This window comes from Nyctereutes procyonoides, unplaced genomic scaffold (genome assembly GCF_905146905.1).
Source record: "Nyctereutes procyonoides isolate TBG_1078 unplaced genomic scaffold, NYPRO_anot_genome, whole genome shotgun sequence".
Lineage (NCBI taxonomy): Eukaryota > Metazoa > Chordata > Mammalia > Carnivora > Canidae > Nyctereutes > Nyctereutes procyonoides.
Window position 1 is genome coordinate 61,341,764 of NW_026575046.1, and position 20,659 is coordinate 61,362,422.

General features: G+C 40.0%; 1 pseudogene; it reads right to left on the minus strand.

Moving 5' to 3' along the window:
- Positions 1 to 1,051: 1,051 nt before the first annotated feature.
- LOC129509415 (malate dehydrogenase, mitochondrial-like) lies at positions 1,052 to 20,199 on the minus strand (annotated as a pseudogene).
- Positions 20,200 to 20,659: the final 460 nt, after the last annotated feature.

The following is a 20,659-nucleotide window of genomic DNA, read 5'->3' on the forward strand; positions in this document are numbered from 1 at the left end:
AAAAGCGAGAAAGGAAAACTGTCAAAAGTAATGACAGGCCGAGAAGGAATTGGGCAAAAAGGAAACCCAGAGAGGATCCCTCAAAAGGCCACTATCTTGCCCATCCCAGGAAACAGGCTCTAACCTGCGCTAGCTCCCAAGAAGCCGGCATCGAAAACCTCAACCCCCACTCTCAGAAATGGAGACACAGCCAACAGAGGAGGACGAAAAGCAGCAGAAGGCTCCAGCCAGCAAATTAACAAGCTTCTGTCCGTTAAAAGAAAGAAAGAGAGAAAGAATGAATGAAAGAATGAAGTCCCTAGTTGTAGATACTGAGATGCTTCCTGGAGGAAGGTGGCTGACTTTTTATCAGATGTGTCACTCGGTGAAATAATTGCTGGCAATAATGGTGCAAGAGCAGGCTGCTCAGAGTACAATTTATCCATGTCTGTTCTATCTTTCAACTTCAAAGCACCCACTGCCTCACAGAGCACATCAAAATGACACCACTGTTGTTAATGACAGTGGCCTAACGCAATACACAGAAGTCAAGTGATTTCTCTAGATAGGCCAAAGAAAAAATAGCTCTCGTGGAGCCGCAAGGCTTGTGTGTGCACACATCCTGATGCTGCATTTTAATTCCCAGTGGGGAAGATGGAGCCGGATTGCGGATTTATTCACCCTTCGAAAACACTGGAATCCCAGGAAGGCAAGGGGAGATGGGACATAAAACCAGTCAAGAGGCTATAGAAAGGGAATTATTTTTCTGTGTTTTTTTTCCCCCAAGTAATTTGTCCCCACATTGCTGATGACGGGCCTGCTTGGGATATCAGAAAGGGCATGGGATCAATCAGATGAAAAAGCTCCATTGCCTTTTATTTCCATTCCATGTCAGCCACCTCCTTGTACCACCACACCTTTATCTGGCCACCTCCTTCTACCTTTCCTGGCACGCCCTGCACGAAAGTAACTATTTAGACATCATGGCATCCTCAGATAAGGCTCCCCACCGGTTGTCTTTATCCTGGGATTATTTCCACTCTACCTGTGCGGTTAATGTGGCTTAATCAGATCAACTACAGTCTCTTTGACTCCTCAGTTCCATCTTCTCCTTGACCTTTTTGCTCAAGTAACCTGCAATTTTCATGTATTCTGGGTCAACACACCGGTCCTTTCTCTTTGAATCTATTTCCAAGCTAGCAGCCAAGAGCACACGTTGAGAATCTGATAACCATGGCGATGGAATCGTTTACATACTTAGGATTTCCAGTCTCACTTGAGCCTATATTTCTCCATCACCCATTTCCTCATCTCAGGTCATTGCTTTCCATATTTCTATAGCAGCCCTTCACGAAGTTCAGTGTATGTGATAGCCAGTGGAGGGGCTTACAAAACACATTCTCCAGGCCCCATGTCTGGAGATTCTGATTTAGTTGATATGGGGAGGGGAAAGCTTAAGAACTACCAGTTCTAGCAAGCTTCCAGTTGAATATCATTCATGATATTAGCCGATGGGTCACGCCTTCAAGAGCACTAATAGACACTCCCTGGCATATAGTACATTTTCATGCCATTACTGCCTTACAGGATTTCAACGCTTTTCTTTCCCCACTTCAACAGACCTCCTGTACTTGGCAACAACAACAAAAACAACTCTAAAATTAACTGACCTTTTCCCTCCTAAAGTTATGTTCTTTCCCAACTCCGACTCCTACCTTCATGTGTCAGAGGAAGTAGTGGCTTCATTGCTGGCTTCTTGAAGTAGATGGGTCGGGTCAATGGGAGGTTTACAGAGAAGATCCGAGTCTGGTCTTCAGCTGACTTAGTCCATCATCTGCCCTCACCACTACAGAGAAACAAAAGCATGAAAGGTTAGGGACCTCCTCCTGCCCAGACCTCAAAACCTGACATGGCTGATCATTATGATCTTGACTCTTGAAAATGGGAATACACATTACAAATGGAATTGTAGCAGGAGCAAGGATCTTGGAGCTGCAAACCCAAGCTTATATACACAAGCTCCATCATTGTCTACCTGCATGGCCTTTGGAGGTCACCTCAACCTTTTTCCTGAATACAATTTTACTGATTACTGTAGTTATGAATGTTGGACCACAAATTCAGCAGTGCAAGCAACAGAATTTCCTTTACTTTTCTCCAATGTTTAGATCTTGCCATTTAGCTAGGGGCAAAGAGGCAATTTCCATCATTTCAAGGGTTTCCTTTTTCTTTTCCCTAAATTCTTGCTTTGTCTCAAGGACTCAATACAGTTCTAAGATTTGGGTTGAGGATTTCTGATCCTGGATTAGTCAGGACCCACCTACACCAATACCTGTGAGATGCCCATTCCCATCTGGTCTTTTCTGTCTGTCCATGCAGGTTGCCCTGTGCCAGAGCTCGTTCCTGAACCCAAAGCCTCATCAGGCTCACCCCTACCTGAGCCCTTTCATGCTCTTTGTGAGTATATAGGGGTCAGTCTGCTGCTCCCCATCTCTATTGGTCTGGAAGACATTTGGGGCTCCTTAAGGCCTTTCCCCACTTTCCTGCCACTCTCAACTTGCATCCTTCCTCTGTTCTTGCTTCTTGCTGAGACAGGAGGAACTCTGTGAGTCTGCTGTGGCCCATCCTGCTGGACAGCCCCTGCGCCCGCCCTTTCTGCTTCCCAGGGCTCGAACGATAAATCTGAGACACAACTCTCTTGGTTTTCAAATTCTCTTCTAAAGGTATTTACTTTTGAAAATTAAAGCCCTAGACTCTTTAAAATCAAAAGGCCTTTTCTCCTACTTTCTTTTGTAATATTCATCCTATGGATTAATTAACTTGCCACATGGGAAAAGACTGATAGGTACAAAGAGACTGCAGGAAAAATGTCAGTTCATATTTCAAAACATCTTAACTGCCTATATAAAGTGGGATAAGATTATTTTTAGGCTTATGTGAGGACTACATTCCATCACACAGGTTAAGGTCCTAGCGGTGTCTGATTTGAAACATACTAGATGAATATGGGTTCTCTTCCCTTAGCTCCTCCTGGCTTTCTGACTGTGTGTCTTTTCCTCCATGGCTTTTCTCCTCCCACCTTTTCCCTACCTTTGTTTTATTTTGTTTTATTTTATTTATTTTATTTTATTTTATTTTATTTTATTATTTTTTCCTACCTTTGTTTTAAAATCTAGTGGTTCCTCCTGGACAGCCACAGACATTTCACACTCCTCTTGCTCAGAACTGTACATGGTGTTACCTCCTCCCATTTCTCTTTCTTCTTGGATGTCCTAAGTCAGAAATAGCACAACATTCACAACCGTGCTTAAGAGGAAAACCTTCACACAAATCTCAGTGTCTTTCTTCTGTGCTAACACCTGACACTTCTAACCAGCTCCCAGTCCATGAGTATTTCTCCATTTTGACCTCTCATCAATTCTCAGAGCCACTGGTATAGCTGGGGTCCTCAAAATATCACACCTCACATTTTATGCTCTGAACCAGCCCCCTACCTTCCTGCTTTAGGCCATCTTCTGACAATATTCTATTTCTAATACTTAGTTGTAAGTTACTTGACTTAGTTGACTTACTTGATTATGTCACCTCAAGCTTAAGTATTTATGATGCTGCATTATTTCCAACAGGTAATGGCATTGAAAGGCCTCGAGTATCTAGTGCCAATCTTCACATCCGTCTTTCCTCCTCTCTACTGCTTCTCTCTCCTCTGACCTTCCCTCTCTCCTCTGATCTCAAATCAGTGCTTAGCAGTGATCTTATAAAAGTAAGCTTGGGGGGATGGCCAACTGTGACATGGCACAAAAACTTTATTACTACTAAAAAATTAGGGCTTGGGTATATATAAAATTGTGTAAATACAATTACATAATTACACAAATATATATTATATAAGCATAATTATATATACTATATTATATACATAAGTCATGTTATGTGAATATATAGTATGCATATTATGTATATGATATAATGCATATATAGCATATATATATATATATATAATTGCTTTCAAGAGACCTCAATCCTTTCCTTTCCCCACCTCTTCCACCTGGCAACAGAAATGAAAATTACTGTGAATACAGATTTCTTTAACTTATTTTCTTATAAGTTACTTTCTTATATATTATATATAATAGTGTCTATATTATGTATAATATATTTAATATGATTGGATAATATATATGATATATAATAAATTATATAGTAGTGAGATTCTATAATAGTGTTGCATTCACAGCAGGTGAAAAAGGAAGAATAAAGAAAAAAAAAGGCTAACCTTAATATCCTATCCACATCATCATGATGTTTATTACATAGTCCAGTCCTTGGAGTAGAGAAGATCCTCAACAAACAATTCCTGAGTAAATAAATATCCCCTGGAAGGCCTTGCTCCTCTGCCTTGCTGGGAGTTCATGTGAGATCATGGGTGAAGATCATGTGAAGATGGGTGGAGATCATGTGACACCCTCCCTTAAGCACACTGCTGCCCCAGAAAGCCCCTTTCCCACCCAAGCCACTCTGTCTTCCACCACAGTACTCATTTCTCAAGCTCAGCTTAAATATCAACTCTTCCGTTTAAGCCTTTGTTGACACTCTACATCATTTCTCCCTTCCCAGGCAAATGAATTGTTTTTTTGTACTTCTGCACTATTTGGTGAGGGCAGTTTCCAAGTGCTTTAGCACTACGGATTTGTTATTTGACATATGTATTATATCCTATTCCCTCATTACAAAGCGAGCTCCTCAAAAAGCCGATTTTCTTTGGATTCTGGCATCAGTCTGCATAGCAGACACTGAATTTTTGTTTGGTTTAGTTGAGTGGTGAACTTGAGGGCCAGAAGATGAAGAGCTGTTAACTCAACCAAACACATTGAGTAGGTTTGCCTGGGTTTTATTTTTAAGCAACAACACGGTGGTTTACCTTTCTAGGATTTTAGAATCATCTTTGTCTAGTAATATGTCCTTCCTCCTATTGACGTATCACAGGCATGGGGAAAATCCAGGTCTTTGTTCCCCAGGAATCCTGAAGGGAGAGCAAGATATAAATCTATGGATTTCTTGCCTTCAAAAATTCAAACACTCCAATGAATAAATATGCATTTGAGGACCCTCTGGTAAAACCAAAGCAGCATTATGGCGCAAGTAGCACGACTATGGGAGATTAGTTACAGAAGGTCAAGGAAATCTTGTCCTCCTGGCTCACCAAATTTTAGAACATAGTGGGATACCCTTCTGCAACCCTTCCCAAACATACTCATTTGGTTACAGTGTGTCATAGTTCTTGAGACACATCTGCTCCTTTTTCCAATGGATGTTTGAAACATATGGTCCAATTTTTGAAAATAAACACATTTCCCTACCTATTTGCACAACGTTTTTGCAAAGACAAACTCTTCTCATTGTCAAATTTCCTACTTCTAGCTGGAGTTTATCTTGTTGCTTCACTGTAAACCTTTGGTTTCCATTTATGTCCCTCTAGGACCGAGAGAGAGAGAGAGAGAGAGAGAGAGAGAGAGAGAGAGAGAGAGATACTCACTCCAGAAATTTGGAAATAAATTTTTCAAGTAGTTTGTTCTGACTCAACTGAAAAATTATTTCAACATCCCTGAGGTACCCTAGCCCCCCAAGGCTCTAACCACAGTCCAGCTGGTCTCATTTGCCAAATGTGGAAGCTAATTATTGAAGCCACATCCCCTCGATTTAATATCTTTTAATGGACAGCTAAAAGCTTGGCCATCACATCACACCTGCCATAATGTCAATCAGTTGGAGGGAAAAAAAACATTTTTATGTCAATCAAGAAATCCTTGGGGATGTTGTAACCTGTTATGATGCATTACCCTTTGACCACTGTGACTTAAAGGTTCTAGCATCAAAGAGCACGTGCCAGAAATAATTAGAAACCAATCTTGATTGTATTCACATATAAATGAAGCATTAACTCTGGAGTGTTTATACTGTCTGGACAAGAAGGCTAGGGAGTCCATCTTCCTGGTACCACCATCAGTATCTCTATTAATCAGAAGTAGTGGGTTGAGATTCAAAGCTATTGCCCTAACACTGCAGATACTTAACACCAATGTGATTACTATTATCCTGTATTAATGTCCTGCCACAAGTGTTAACAAGGCCAGTAGAGCAAACTGACTAATTTTCAATGCCCCTGGCACCCTGTGGTGAAAGAGATGGATTTTCCAGGAAACAACCATTGTGAAAAACAGCAATATATAGGGCTGAGGCTGGCCTTACACATTTTAGTGGTTACAAAAATGTCTCCCCCCACCCCTTGTGAGTTACAGCTCACTAAGGTATGACACTGAATCACCTTATCTCTCTCAGTAACTGTTCTGTTGTGCCTTGCTCAGGGGCATTCATCTGAATGACACCGACCTCAAAATCGGAATTTGGGTCCTAAATCTTAAGCATGTGATATTTTTCTTTATGGGCTAGATTTCAGAGAGCCCAAAAGAAGAGAGAGAATCACCAGCACACACCTGACTTGCACGTGTTCACAATTCATCTTGGCCATTGCAACATCCTGTCCTTAGAATGACCTTACAGAAAAGGAGAGCTAAAGGGAATAGCTATGAGAATGAGAATGGCCGAGGAGTAAATAAAACAACAGGGAGGCAGGCAGGGGCTGTGGTGCCCAGGGTGAACCAGAATAAAACAAATTCATTATATTGTAAATTGTTTACACTATATGGGAGCCTATTATGAGGAGTTTGTGAGAACTGGAGGAGGGGGTGGATTCCCGCAGTATCCAAGCCCGTTGATCACTCTCAAATCCCCAGAGACAAAGAAATCTAGCTCCTGATGGTTGTAGAGGGTGAGTGGAGAGTAGGTAAATTAAGGCCCGAGATAACCCTATTTATGGCGTGAAGAACATTGCAGGTCTTTTCACTGCATTTGGGCTGTGAATGCTTGCAAGTAATTTGCCATCCTGAGGTCCCAGGACAGAGCCAGGCAGAGTGTCTTAGTGCTCAGTATATTGCTGTCAACTTCAAGAGGATTGTCATGAAGTGTTAAGGCACTTTGCACGTAGTAAGCACTCAATAAATATCAGTGATTCAGTGGTTGGTTGTACAATCACCTCCTCCATTTAAGTTTCCTGCTCCACTGCGGATATATAATCCAATTCCAGATGTATGAGCCTTGTCATCCTCACATTGTTGCTTCATTCATTCATTCATTCATTCATTCTTCATCGAATACTGACAGAGCAGTTACTATGTGCTGGGCCTTCCCAATCACATGTTCTAGAGTGGGGTAAAAGCTTTGGCGTCAGATGGATCTGGGTTCAGATACTGACTCTGTGATATTGAGTGAGTTCCTTACTGTTTCTGAGCTTGTTTCCTCATCTGCAAAGTGAGCACAAAAATAGTGCTTCCCTTGGGATATGTGAGGGTTAAACAAGCTTGTGTGGTGAAATATTTAGGACTGAGCTGAACACATAGTAAGCTCTATGAATGTAAGTGTCCTAAATGCTCTGCCCAAACCGGGCATCACTGTCACCTCCTCCCCTGTCTTACATAGGTCATGTTAATTTTTTCTTCCCTGAATGCAATTAGTACTCATGATCTGTTTTGTCAAGTTTGGTTCTTGACTTTTACATTTACACGGTGGTCCTTTGCTGGCCTATTATTCTGTGAATGCCTACTTTTGGCTTTTCCCATGGAGGAATATCATTGCAAAACACTCCAGGTCATGATCACATTATGAACTGGGGACTGAATCAAGACAGAGATCAATGCAGAGAAAAGCTCACCATCACCTGGGCAGAGTGAGGTTGAGGCTGTAGCTCTAGCCATCAAGTCTACATTAGAGCAGAAACAAAGAGACAAGAATAAGGAGGAAAGGGTATTGCCTCAAACAACAAAGCAAAGCTTTCCTGGAAATCTCACAACACAGTTGTGCTTGTGTCCCATTGGCCAACACTTTCACCCATGACCAGGCCTGCCTGGAAAGTAGATACAGAAAAAGAGGTTGGAAATGGGGATTGGGGTCAGCCAGTCAACGAGTACTCCAAATTGTAGCTGAAAATCTCCCTGTCTTCCTTCTGAGCTTGAAATAGTCTATCACAGAAACCACTGAATTGAGTAAGGCCAAGTTATAAAAACAAATATCCTTCTTTTTGTTCATTTGTTTGCTTCATTTTTTCCTTCCTTTATTCTCCTACTTTCCTTCCTTCTATTCCTTCCTTTTTTCTCCCTCAAAACCTACATGCCAGGTACTTCTCTAGGCATTGACTCTGCAACAGTGAGCAAGACAAACCCCAGCCTCACTCTCAGACAGATTTACCATCTAGTAGGAAAATATTTGTTTATCTTGCATATTTGCTTCTCCAGCTATTGGGTATATCACTGTGGGGGCACATGACAGGAACAACAAATCTAGAGTGGAGCATGGGAATGTACCTACATCTGAGAGGTCAGGGGGGGGAAGAGGGAGTGACCCAGGCAGAGAGATTCAAATAGCGTGAGAGGGAATTTTTCAGTTCAGCCTGGCTGAAGCTGAGGAGCTGAGGACATTGTAGAAGGGGGCAGTAGAGAAGAACTGGCTGTAGAAAACACAGGATGGGGACACAAAGGCCAAGTCATAGAAGGTTTTCTCAGGAGAGTGAAGTTTAGACTTTCACAAAGAAGCACTGGAATGCTGCGTTCACAGAAATACAGAATAGTCATTGCTTCTAGAAAGACCTTGATGCCTCAAGAATAGAGAATGAGAGACACCACAGTGGAAGACTGAAGAAAATCAGGGAGGCTGTGGCAGTGTTCTAGGCAGAAGATCGTGACCTAAACCAGCAGAGTGACAAAATACAGGGAGAAGCGGAAGGACTGTCTCTGAAGTCATGGACCAGTCGAGAGAGAGAGAAGTGTGTGGCCTCTAAGTGACTTCACACTCAAGAAGTTTTGTTTCCACCATCTTCATAAAGGATAGGAAAGTAGAAGTTACCTGCCCACATGGCGTAGCGATGGTTACTATAGATGTGAATATATACATGCATTATATAATAGTATTTATTACCTAGTCCTTTGTGGAAAGGGTTCAACTACACATGGCACAAGTCATGTATGGATTGACTGCATCTGCAAAGTAAAAGAAAATACAACTTCAGTGACTTACACAAACTTGGACCTATTTTCCTTACAGAGAGAGGTCGTTGTTGGTTCAAAGATTTCAGAGTAGGTGCCTCTTTTGAAGTTGTCCTCATTGTCACAAGATGGTTGCCATCACTCCATCCATTACACAGCCAAGGCAATAGAAAGATTAAGTGGGGAAAGCTGTGCCAATATTATGTGTCCTTATATCAGGAAAGAGAAATATTTTATGAAAAGACTTTTCCCAGAAGACTTTTGCTTGTTCCTCATGGACACGGGCTACCCCTAGCTGTGTGGAAACCTGATTGGCAAATAATGGTCTTCAGGACATCATAGAAAGAGGAAGAAAGGGAGAAGGGCACTGGGAATGGCTGTTCAGCAGACAATCACCAGTGATTTGCCCCCAATGCATTATAAGCCTGGGTTATAGGGGAAGCTGTGGAGGCAAGCATGAATCAGAGGTCATCATAGTCATGAATTTTATGAAAGGTTTTCTGGGAAGCTACATTTAAGAAAATATATATGGTGACTATGATTCCCCCGACAGCACAACTGAGTGATTTGCAATATACTTGCATTTCATGGCCTTCGTTCCAAGTACTGTCACTCGCTTTCATGTCAGACACTCGAGTTGTTTCAAAATCACCAGGCTGGCCCACTATTAAATTACACACACGTGCACACACACAGACCCTTTAGGAGCCCCCAGTGAATGATGAGAAGTGTGCTTGCTCTTTTGATGGCCGTGGCATCAACACTATTGATTTGTTTGGGCTGGAAGTCTGGGGGATTCAAACTACCCTCTGCCTCAGTCCAAATTCCTTTAAAGCAGTTTAACACCCCTGGCATCATTTGATTCTCATGGCAATCTTGCAAAACAGGTTTTGCTCACTATTTTAGAGAGAACTAACTCCCCCTCCCCTATGAAATGATTTGCTTGTGATCTGCTATTAGAGCATGAGGGTCAGCAGCCCTGTTTCAAAGAAGACTTTCTGGGTTTAAATCTTAAGTCCTTCTAATGCTTGATGACTCAGAAGAGTTTCAGGGTAGATACAAAGGAAGACCACTAAGGAATGAAGGAAGACCAGCATTAATGAGCTGAACTATAATTGTAGTTTAGGAAAATCTGGAAAAATGTCCTGTTTATCTCTGTGCTAACAAAGCACCCCAAAACTTAGTTGCATGAAACACCAAGTCTTTTGCTCAGGATTCTTTGGTGACCACAGTGGAGATGGATAATATCTAGAGTCTCAGAAAGGAAGAATTAAATGTCTGTGAGTTACTCCATGGCCAGAGGCTGGATTCTTGTGAAGACTTTCACTCATTTGTATGGCTCCTGGGCTGGGATGACTTCAAGACTAGGCTCAAATGGAACTATAAATTTGAGAACCTATGAATGGATTCTCCATGTGGCTTGGGCTTCCTCACAACATGGCAACCTCAGGGTAATTTGACTTTTTAAATGACAGCTCAGAGTTCTAGGAGATTGTCTTCCAGTGAGCGAGGCAAAAGCTGAGTGGCCCTTTATGATGTTGCCTTGAAAGTCACATAGTAAAAAAGAAAAGAAAAGAAAAGAAAAGAAAAGAAAAGAAAAGAAAAGAAAAGAAAAGAAAGTCACATAGTGTCACCTTCATCAAACTCTCTTGGTGAGAGCAGTCTCAAATCCACACAGCTTCAAGAGAAAGGGATTGCTCTTGAGGAGAAACATGTCACAGGATTGGCGGCCGTCTTTTAAAACTAGCATAGAAGCGAATCCATATCAGTTACTTTTATTTTTAATTCATATTGAGTAGGAGAAACACATTCTACTCTCTTCACAGATCTCTTAATCTCTAAATGTATTTCTTCAGCCCTACTACTAACACTTACAAGCTGTGTGACCATAGGAATCTTACTTAGTTTCTTTGAATCCCATTTTCCATGGCTTTAAAATACATATATGACCTCTCTGGGCTTCTGTGAGAAAAGAATGGGACAAGATATGCAAAGTACTAACCAAAGACTTACTCCACATTTACTCAACACAGACGTCAAGCACTTCCTGTGTGCCAAGCTCTGCTCTAAGTGTTTCATGAAGATTACCTCATTTAATCCTCATACACCCCTATGACATGGACACTGTAATTATCTCTGTTTTAAAGATGAGAAAACTGAAGGGCAGAGAGGCATGACTTGTTCATGGTCACAAATCACATAAGTGGCTGACCTGGACTTGAACCTAGTAATCTGGCTCTAGAGTCCATACTCTCAACCACTCTGATGTGCTACCTTTCAGGAAATAATAAAGATGTGACCATGTACTTTCATATATAATTTACTGAACACCCACAAGTAACAGTGGGGGGATTCTGGTTTGTGCAAAGATATGTTCATCTAGACCAGGGGTCTGCAAACAATGACTGTGGTCCAAATCCAGCCACCCCCATTCATTATGTACTACCCAGGGCTGCTTTCCTGTAATCGTAACAGAAATGAATAGTTATGACAGAGACTGTACAGCCTGTGATGCTGAACATATTTATTTTCTGACCTTTTATGGAAAAGTTTGCCAAGCCCTGCTCTAGACTTTACCTGCAGCAACTCTTTGTCCTGGGTTTCTTGGAATTACACATGTGCTGAACCTTTGCCCCGATTAATCCCTCCATTTAACAAGTTTTATTGAGGACCTAATGTATTGAGGACTTAATGTTGTTACAGATCCTGGTGAACTTGATGAATACTAAGACATAGGGTCTTTGTCCCCAGAGAGTTTATGTTCTGGTTGAGGGACATTAAAAAAAATGAAACAGTACACAAAACCCCAAATGATTGCAGATTGTAATGATTGCTAAGGAAGAAATAAACAGGATAAATAAAGTTAGAGAGTGGATTTCTTAGATATAGAAGTCATTTTAGTTGGCAACTCTATTACTACAGCTAAAAGCATTCTAATAAGAAGGCACATGAAGAGGAGAAAGTATGAAATAGTCGTGTCTGAGAGAGGAATAGAAAGCTTTCTAGGCAATGTGGAAGAGTGGCTGCCGGGTGTGGAACGCCCACTTCAGGATGTGACAGGGAATTGAAAGTGAAGCTGGGCAGCCCTACAGTACATTTTTTTTTTTTTCCTTTTGCAATGTGAAGTAACCTGGGTGCAGAGATGGGGAAAGCAGACAGTGGGTTCAACAAAAGTTGAGGTTTTAGAGGATAGCAATAAATAGAAATAAGGGGAGAGACAAATGGACAAAGTTCACCTGGAGACCAATTGTGTGTGGGGGGTTCACTCATTGTATTAAAACTAGGCATTTGAATGCTTTCAGATGGAGCACAGTCCATTTGGTTTGTCACACCCCTGCATGTTCTTGATGTGCTGTGTTTGCCAATTTCCATCATTAATATCTCTTGCCTGCTCCTGTAAGCTTCTGAGATTCCCAAACACTGAATTATAGTAGATGACAGACTCTTACCTGGATGAGGAGAGAATGGAAACAGAAGTAAGGGGTAGGATTTGTTAATTGGAACCTGAAGTTTTGATGAGGTCAGATGAGAACTAAGGGACTAAATAAGTGAGAGCTGGAAGCATAGAAAGTTTTCTTAAGAATGAAATATTAGAAATCCAGAATTTGAAGGTAGTAGACTAATGCTTGCAAGTTAGGGAGTGTGACACTGGGAGGGGGTAGCTGAGGTATGTGCTAAAGCTGGTACCTCAAATCAATGGGGCCGACTTGGACTTGTAATACATGGCACGAGGACAGCTGAGTAGCCCATCCACGATAGGTCAAATTAGATCCATACTTAACAGCCATACACAAGAATGTCTGCTACACAAAGTGTTTCTTTGTATCAGGATTCAGATCCAAAGAATTTCTATATTGTGATAGCTTCTGAGTAAGCTGTCAGAGAAAATAACAAAATATACGTGGTAAGCATGGGAAAGTCAGAAAGGATAAATCAGAAACTCATTGACAACATAGCGAGTAAAATAAGAAGTCACTAGTCCATATTATTATTAATAATTAGTTGAACACATTTTTAAAAATGGGGAGAAGGGGATATTTTTTCTTACAGTTGAATTCCAGGCAATAAACATAAAAGGAATGATGGAAATAGAAAATCACCACAGTAATGATCGTTTTAGGTAAGTATCATCAATGAATACTAAGACTAGGCATGGGGACAAAGGTGGGCTGACAACAAACAGGAATTTTAAGCACTCTTGAAGGAAATTCCCCCAGAGGACTAAAAAAAAAGAAGAAAGAAAGAAAGAAAAAAGTGAGATAATTGGCCACATCATTTTAACAGTGATCAAAGTCAGTATTACCAGTTGTGGGACAAATTGACTGATAAGAATTGGTAAAGAAGAGATAAAACTTCTGAATTATGCACTGGGAAGGACATGACATCCCTTTTTTGTTTCCTTGCCCAAAATACATAACTTCAATTGAATCAAAGAAATATCAAACAAACTCAAATTGAAGGACAATCTATAAAACAGCTGGCCAGTACTCTTTAAATCGTCAAGTCATGAAAGACAAACACTGAGGAGCTGTTTCAGATTAATGGTTGTTAAGGAGACATAATTAAATGTCATGTGTGATGCTGGCTTGGATCCTGGACCAGAAAATGGACATTAGTGGGCCAATTGATGACATTTTAATAAGATCTATAGTTTAGGTAATAATATTGTATCAACATTAATTTCTTCATTATGATAATTATACTATTGACATTTTCAGAATCTGGGTAAAGTTTGTACAGGAATTCTTTGTACTGTTTTGGCAATATTTATATAAGTTTGAAATGATTTTGAAACAAAAAATTAGAGAAACAAATTTGATTATTAAATTTTTGGGGGGTAAAATAAAAAAATTGGGGGTATAGTAGTAGCATATGCTTATATATGTATGTATATACAATAACATTTTTTCTTTTTATTTACATAATTATGCCAGAAATAGCCGGATCTAGCCACTGGTTCCTTAATCATTCTTTTGATATGTAGCAGTTAGAAAAAATAAATGAAAAGTACTCTGTACATTCAGCTCTCTAAGCCGAATATACTCATTGTACCCTCTACCAGGATAATTATTGGCCATTCACTGATTTCTGGTCCAATAATTTATTATTGAAAGAAACGTTACTCCTAATTGACTTATTTTCTTAAAATAATAATCTCATTGATGTCTATTAGTCAGAGAGGAATTAGTAAAGGCTCAAGATATCACCAAAAAGCTTTTCTTAGTTTTTTGTGGGTTAAACAAGTCAAACACAAGTTTCTCTCTTCAAGAGCGTTTTTCACGCCCATGGCAACTTCCTCTTGACTCCTTTACCTGGGTAAATGGGAGGGTCACAATTACCCAAAGTACATCAGATGTTTCTTCTTAGACACAGGGAGTAGCTTTCGTTATCATAGCTTCAAGAGACAAACTAATCAGCTGATGGACTAGACTGGAAATTCCAAAATCTGGCTTAAACAGTTTCACCTTCTTAAAGAGCCCAATTCCTCTGAGCACGGGCTTTGCCCCTCCTGTAAACAATCCACACTGGAACATTCCAGCCTATCACCACAGCCTGATTAATAGTTGTGCTGCACATAAAGTTATGTCTTACAGGATGTCAATATTAACCTTTCAAGTGTGTATCTTTTATGATTTATTCATCAATAGCCCTACTAAATATATTTTATATTGGACGAGCAGTTATTTTTTTACCAAAGAGGAAACTGACATTTCAGTGCTGACTACCTTCTGCAAAGACCCTGTCTTCTGGAATCAGGGAGACATCTTGACGTCCTGGGCTGGTCAGGGTAAGGTGCACTTTTGTAACCACCTTATGGGTTAGTATTTTTAAACGCTCCCCAGCACCTAAGATTATTCTGAGCATTGAGTAAATTCTCAATAAACACTTCCAAATTGAATTCAGCATGAATCCAAATATCACCAATTTTGTCACCAGTCAAAACTATTTATTATTTGTTAACTATTAATTGTTCAATGGCTTTTAAAATCAGTTGCTACATGGCAGGTACTGACTAAAAGTTTTTCAAATTTTAGCTAACTTAAGTCCTCAGACAAATCTGGAAAGGTAAATTATTGCTATTCCTTTTTCTATAGATAAATAAGAATGGGTGCGGTAACATCCCCAAAGTCACTTGGTAATGAAACCGGGAGAGCTGGTATTTGCCACCAGGTATAATAACCCAAAAGCGATGCTTACTCTATGCTGGGTGTGCCAGCATGGCCCACGGGGGGTGTAGAACTTAGAATTTAAGAGCCTTCCTAAGTACTTCATGTCTGTCCTGTAGTTAGAAGCAGCACATGCTATTAATCCAACTAATCAAATAATCCAGTCTTCTATGGGCATTTCGGGCTTCAGTAACAATGCAAAATTTGAAATTTTGCCTGAGGCACCAAGAGAGCCATACTAGTTTCCTTTTGCGACAGTAACAACCAACCATGGTCTGAGATGTGGACATGTTTGCAGGCCAATTGATCAGCCTCCCATAATACCACGGATATAAAATTTCAAAGTGAGTTGACACACCAAATGTAAATTTTCAAAGCAAATAATGGAGCTTGTCTCATGACTCTTTTTTTTTAAGATTTTATTTATTTATTCATAAAAGACAGAGAGAGAGAGAGAGAGAGAGAGAGATGCAGAGACACAGGCAGAGGGAGGGCAGGCTCCCTGAAGGGAGCCCTACGTGGGACTCGATCCCAGGACCCCGGGATCATAACCTGAGCCAAAGGCAGATACTCAACCACTGAACCACCCAGGTTGCCCTCTTTTTAGTTTATTTAATTATAAGCAAAGGCAAGAGATATCTCTTTTTAAAAGTATCATACATATAAGCGAAATTTTGCCACTGAGGAGCACCTAGAGGGGTGATAGGATTCTAAGAGCTAGAGATCTGTGAGGAGCTCTCCAACAAACTAAGGAAAGGAAAGCCTAGGGGAAGATGTACACTTCTCTGCATCATAGGATTAGAGTCAGGGGAGCCCCCCAACATCTGTAAGAGACATTATCACTTCAAAGTCCATTCTACTTTCCCTGTGAAGGAAGAAGAACCCTCTTCAGAAAAAAGTTAGTATCAGTTTACATCATCATTACTTTCATTATATATTTATATAATCATTATATTAGTCTTTAGAGAGATGGCAAATAAAACCGTTATGAAATACTATTACATACCCATGAGAGTGGGCAAAATTAGAACCGATAATGTCAGGTATTGGAAAGGAGGTTGAAAAACTAGAATGTCTTATATTTGGGGATGCCCTGAATATCTGTGAGTGAGAGTCAGGCAGCCCTTACACCTGGCAAGGTTATTGGAAAGCTTCCAAAGAGCAGTTCCACTGAGATAAGAAAAAAATATTTGGTAGGTTATTTGGAAATATCTTATAAAACTAAAAGCTCTATGTGCACTACTCTCAACCCAATAGAAATGAGAGCTTAAATGTCTCAGAAATCATAAACAAGAATAATCATAGCTCTACTTCAATACCCTCAGCTGGAAGCAACCTCTGTGTCCATCAAGAATAGAATGGTAAATAACATGTGGCAGATTCATTCAATGGAATAATTCACAAAATGGGAGAAAACACACTACTGATACACAGGACGACATGGATGAACCTTGAGACATCATAAAGTGGATGATGTTAGACACAGAAGAGTACATAAAATGTTATTTCATTTCTATGAAGTTTAAAAACTGATATGTAGACATAGAAACCAGAATAATGGTTTCCTCTAGGAACTAGTGACTGGAAGAAAGTACAAGCAAGCCTTTCAGGATTCTGAAACATTCTATATCTTAATCTTGGTGATTTCTACACTTATTATCTATATGTAATAATTCATCAAATTGTAAATTAAAGATTTTTCCATTTTTTGGTGTGTCCTATATATCTCAATCAAACAAAACAAAATAAAACACTACTAGTCACACAAAAAGACAGGACTATCTAATCAAAAACCTAAAAGAAAAATAATACAAAAAATAGAAACAAACCCATTGTGATTTGGGTAGTGAGGTCTTTACAGTAAATGCAATTAATTTGTTCAAGACGATAGAGATGAAGATGAAGATTTTTGCTAGAGAATCAAAATCTATACAAACTGTGAAGTAAAATTTCTAGAATAAAAAATAGATTATCTGGATTTAGCTTTTAGCTATGATGGAGAAACTGATACTGAACTAACCCTCCCATTATTAATAAATATAGAAAACACAAAGTTGATAAAGACCTGGGCAGTAGGGAGCACAGAACTGATTCCTGAAAAAGAAACAGGGGGATGCAGGTTCCACTTAAGGATGAGTGTCCTAGGTGTGCTTGAAAACCATGTTTAGGTCATGGTGCAGCAAGCAAAAGTCCTAACAGTTCAGGTAACTTGATGACTTGAGGAGGTAGAGAATAGAGTTTGGGGCCACTACAGAATCTACAGTCTGTGGTTTGGAATGAGAAAGAAGGAAGTTGTACAGAGATAAGGTCCCAGAAGTATCTATGGGAATTCCGTGGAACTCTATGTCTATTCCTGGGCTATACTTGTACAGGACAAGAAAACAGGATTTCCAAAAGGCAAGTTGACCAGAGATGAGAGTAGAACAGGTAAAGGTTCATCAGTGTGAGGGAACAATGGAAGTCCAGCCTGGCTGGAGTGGGGAGGCATCCTTAATTCCTTGTTGACACCCCTGGTATTCAACTGAGATGCCAAACAGGCCAAACCTTAAGAATAGAAACCTGTTCTAGAAAGCCTACGATAGAGTCTCCCTAACCAAGCTTAAAACGAAAACCTGATAAAACCTATAGAGAGGGCAGAGATTAAAAGGTAAGTCCTTTCAAGCTAAACAAAAACAACAAACTTAGGAAAAAGTGCAGGCTTTTCACAAGTCTGCCAGAGAAATTGTAATAAACCAAGTCCACACAAATATAAGTTGAATAACAATGATTAAATGGTATACTTGAACATAAATCTACTTTCTCCAGAGGAATATAATGAAATCTAGAGTCTCTCCAGTTCATCATTAACAACATCTAGTAGAGAATGAAGCCTCGTAGACATGAAAAGAAATCAGAAAGCTGTGGCCCATAGTCCAGGAAAAAAGAAACTATAGAAAAAACACAACTGGAAATTCTAGATGGGGAAAAAAAAAGAAACCTAAATGGAAAAAAAAAAAAAGGACATTTCTAACAGCAAATTAGAAATGACAAGAGAAAGATACAAAGCAAGAAAGATAAGTAGAAATTATCCAAACATTAAAAAAGAGAAAAAAGAGTTGAGGAAAAGTGACAGTGCATCAGGATCCTGTGGGATAATATCAGCCCCAACTATGTGTAATGGAGTCTCAGAGGTGGGAAATGGTGACAATGAGGCAGAAAAATATTTAGAAGGAGTAACAGCCACCATTTCCCAAGTGTAGTCTAAAAAAAAAAAAAAAAAAAAAAAAAAAAACATGTATTTTTATGAGATTCAGAAGACTCAGAAAACCCCAAGCAGGATAAACACACTCACACGCATGCACCCCTAGGCACAACATAGTAAAATTGTTGGGTAAAATTTCAACAAAAATTTTGAATGCATAAAGAAAAATAAATATTTTACATCTTCACATACAAGGAAACACATGAATTAACATTGACTTCTTAGAAATAATGAAGGCCAGGAAACCATACAATATTGTATTTAAAGTGCTGAAATCAAGAAACATATATACAGTGAAAAATATCCTTCAAAAATGAATATAAAATTGTTGGACAAACAAAAACTGAAAGAATTTATCAACAGCAGACCTGCACCATAAGAAATGCTCAACAGTGTTCTTTAGACTGAAAGAAAATGATACCAGATAGAAATTCAAACCTATAGGAGTCTAAAAATAGTGCAATATGTGTATCTATTACAATGCTGCTTGCAAAGCAAGGAATTGGAATCGTGGTAAATGTCCAACAAAAGATGTCATTTAATCTCATTGTCAATCTATTTAAGAAAACCATAAAGGCATTACAAATGAAATTAAAGATCTAAGTGATATAAGAAAATGTTCATGGTATGTTACTTTTTTTGTCTTTTTTATCCAATAATTTCTGAGAATACAGTGGGAAATCTTCCACTATGATTGTATGTGTGTATTTTTTTTTTTTTAACAAAAGGGAAGCCTGCTTTTATTGATGCACACATCGAGGGACCTGCGGTTGGAAGGGGAGGTGAAGTTCACATGACACTCGTGGTTAACGCAACAGAAACATGAGGGCAGGAGATGGCTTTGCAGGGACATGATGCCTTCATAAGTTAGGGAAACGGACTGCTAGCTGGCTGCCCTTTCATTTCATGTTCTTCACAAACTCCTCTCTTTTTTTTTTCCAGGATCGAGATTCTTTATTTTGTGATTTATCAGTAGAAAAGGAAACGTTTAATACTGAAATCTAAACATACAGTACCTATTTTTTTTTTTTCCAGGTCCTCTCCCTTTTTGATGGAGGCCTTCAGCTCGGGATAGCTTCTGCTATCATCTTCTCTTCAAAAGGGGAGATCTTGCCAACGCCTAGATTCTTCTCGATGCCCTTCTCCTCCACCAGTAACGGTGTGGAGAAATAGGTACAGTCTGCTTCCTGGGATTTAACAAAGGAACATTCAACATCTCCTTCCTTCCCGTTCACTGCATCCACAAGAGAGAAGACAAACCGGGCTCCAGCTATGCCATGGACAGGGTGACAGAGCCTGTTCCAGCTTTGGTCTTCAAAGGAGGCCACCTCCGTGCAGGCCTCCTGGATCAGCCCAGTGATGGCTGGTCCTGGGGAAGGTCCACCTTGGGAGTGCACTGAGAGATCAGGGGGGTGATGGCCTTCCTGGCATGACCACCAATGACAGGAACATTGATTCGCACGGGATCCAAACCCTTTAGTTCTGCAATGAAAGTGTTGGCCCTGACAATGTCCAGGATCCTCACCCTGAAGATTTTATTGGGGTCGTAAGCTCCGTGTTTCTTGAAAACCTCCGTTGCAATTGGGATGGTGGAGTTGACCGGATTTGAAATGACGCAGATCATGACTTCGGGGCAATGCTGGGCGCAGGCAGCAGTAGGGGTAGCCACAATTGAGGCATTGGTGTTGAACAGGTCATCCCGTGTCATGCCTGGTTTTCTTGGGGCATGGTTGGTTGTGACGGGTGGGGAGCCAAAGAGCAGGCAAAGGAGCCTGGCAGCTGGCAGGTGACACCAACGACCTCCACCTATGTGTGTATGTTGTATACCTATATGTTCCTGATTTTTATATAATCTTAATTAATTGCTGCTTATTTCTATAGTTTCTTAAATTGTTAAACTTTTTTTATTTTTTTAAGAGAGAGAGAGAGAGTGCACAAACAGGGGGTGGGCAGAGGGAGAGGGAGAGAGAGAAACTTAAGCAGGCTCCATGCTCAGCACAGAGCCTAATGTGGGACTTGATCGCACAACCCTGAGATTGTGATCTGAACCCAAAATCAGGAGTCAGACAGTTAACCGACTGAGCCACCCAAGCACCCTTCTCTATAGTTCTTAATATTTTTAATCAAATTTTTTAGGTTAAATTATATGCTGTTGATATTGACAAAGCCGCACTGGT